The sequence below is a fragment of the Mustela putorius genome, unplaced genomic scaffold (genome assembly GCF_011764305.1).
Source record: "Mustela putorius furo isolate JIRA1106 unplaced genomic scaffold, ASM1176430v1.1 tig00537290_pilon_pilon_pilon, whole genome shotgun sequence".
Classification (NCBI taxonomy): domain Eukaryota; kingdom Metazoa; phylum Chordata; class Mammalia; order Carnivora; family Mustelidae; genus Mustela; species Mustela putorius.
The window spans coordinates 447,475-449,969 of record NW_025422428.1 but is presented as its reverse complement, the minus strand read 5'-3'; positions in this window follow the sequence as shown (position 1 = coordinate 449,969).

Sequence of the window (2,495 nt, the reverse complement as noted above, 5' to 3'; positions counted from 1 at the left end):
GCAGAGTGCTGCCTTGTGGGTCCAGAATTGCCAAACGTGAGGTCTTGAGGGCCAGGAGTGTGAGGACGGACGTTGGAGAACAGAAGTTTCTCATAGGTTTAAGGGCGAGGGCAAGGCCGGCACACTCTGCAGAGCTGAATCGAGATGTCGTGCATCTGAATTCAGGGCGAGGATCAGACGTTGGCTCAGGTTGGAGTTCCTGTCCATAATTTCCCCTTCAGAAAGGGGGTGGGGCTTCAGAAAGCCATCACGGTTTTCCCAGGTTGGGAGTTGTGAGATGCTCCAAAACGCAAGGATTCCTTCTGCAGGACATTTGAGACCTTTTGGAAGGGTCCAGGACGTTCCATATGGAACGAGGCCAGAACAGGGTTCTAAGGGCGGAGCCCTGGGCAACCCGCCACAAATCTCAATTGTCTCCTAGCGACAAGACAGGTTCTATCTGCTGGCACTGGGGGAGCAACCGAGTAGCCAGAGTTAAAATGGACTCTCCTGCGGATGGATCCTAATGTGGGTTTGTGTCCATGGAGACCTTGGAAAGGGGTGGTGGCACCGGGCCCTGAAGGATTCTCCTAACCGGAAGTTTTGACACAGTTCCAGCCTGCTATTTTCCCATGTCGAGACAAGATTTGCCTCCGGAAATCCCCGCATGCTGGTATTTGAAAACATGCCTCTGAGGACAGATGCCTGGAAACCCAAGCAATGGATCCGATTAAGGCCTAGGGACCTGTGAGGTTCAATCTACTACCCTGGTGACATCCAACTATGGTATGAGTGGAGGTAGATGCTCAGTTGTTGTCAGACGCCCTTGTTTGTCCTGGGCGGCCTACACAATTGGGATGGCTTCAGGGACTGTGGAGGTTTCTCCTAATTTGGAGGCGTGTGGTCAAGTGAATGGGCAGAATTCCAGTGGAGTGGGCAGGCACAGACCTGATGTGTGGCTCCAGGGGCCCCAGCCTGGAGGGTGTGTGGGCCAGGAGTGTGGGGATAGAAGTCTGAAAACACTAACTCGGCTTACGTTTGGGGACATAAGTATGGCAGGCGCGATCTACAGAGCGTGAGGAGAACTCTTCGGGATATGAAGAAAGAGTGAGTGTGAGGCATTTATTCAGGCTTTTGTCTCTGGATTTTGTGTCAGCGATGGCCGTGGAATGTCGAGGAGGCCTCATGGGCCATAGACAATTCTTCCTCTCTGTGGATTTGGCACGAACCCAATTGTTTTGGGTCCATCTTGGTGATGGGAGGAGTCCTTTCAGTTTGTTTACCTCAGGTGTCCCACCAAAAGAGGGATTTCAAAGCAGAGCCCTGGCGAGGGGCGAATGGACAAACCGAACTATGGTTAGTTCCAGCCACTGAGAGACCTTCCTTGAGGACAGAACTCACGCTGAGGGTCACAATGTGTGTTTATGCCTTCTAGGCGCTCAAGCATGGGCGGGAATCATGGTCCACACTGTTGCTCCTACACTGAACGTTGGGCTCCATGCCAACCACATGTATACTTGCCATGGGGAAGTAGTAGTTCTGATTTTTTCATCTCTTTCACCGCTGGGACATGATTGGAGTTAAGGTCTAGGTTGTGTAGTCTGAAAACCGAGCTTGGGAAGAGATGACGACTTAAGTCCATGTCAAGTCCGACGTGCTCAGTGTGGAGCCAGCTCGCTGAATGTTGGTCGGGAGGTTCAGGCCTAGGCTGCGTCAGAATAGGCATTAGTTTTCAGGGTATATTGTATAATTGGGGGAGAGTCGAGTGCCATGCAGCTTGATCCTCATTTAGCGTTTCTGGGTAGCCCTAAGGGCAACGTTTTTCTTCTGGAGGGCAGGCAGAGTGCCTCTTTGTGGCTCCGGAATTCCCAAACTGGATGCCCTTTGGGCAAGGAGTGTGAGGACGGAAGAATAAGTACACAAGGTAGGCGTAGGTTTCGGGACGAAGGCACGGCAGGCATTCTCTGCAGATCTGAATCGGGAATTCCTGCATCTGAAGTCAGGGAGAGTTTCAGACCTAGGCTCAGGTTGGAGTTTCTGTCCATTATGGCCCTTTCTTGAAGGGGGCAGCATCTCGAGGCCATGGAGGTTTACCCAGGAGGGGAGTTGGGATATGCTCCAAGCCACAAGGATTTTTTCTGATCAACAATTGAGATCTGTTGGATTACTCCAGGATGTTTCATACGGAACGAAAGCAAAGCAGGGATCGAAGGATGGAACCCTGGGCAGACTGCCTCGATTCTAACTGTCTCCTAATTAATAGACAGTTTTGATACGCTAGCTCTAGGGGAGCAACGGAGGGGGCTGAGTTGAAATGGACTCTCCTGCGAATGGGTCCAATTGTGGGTTTGTGTGCTTGCAGACCTTGGCACGGGGCGGTGGCACACGGACCCTGAATGCTTCTGCTAACCAGAGGTTTTGCGTCATCTCCAAAAGACAAGTTTCCCATGTGGAGACTAGATTTGATCTGATTGGTGCCTCAGGAAAGCCCCACATGCTGATATTGGAAACCAGGC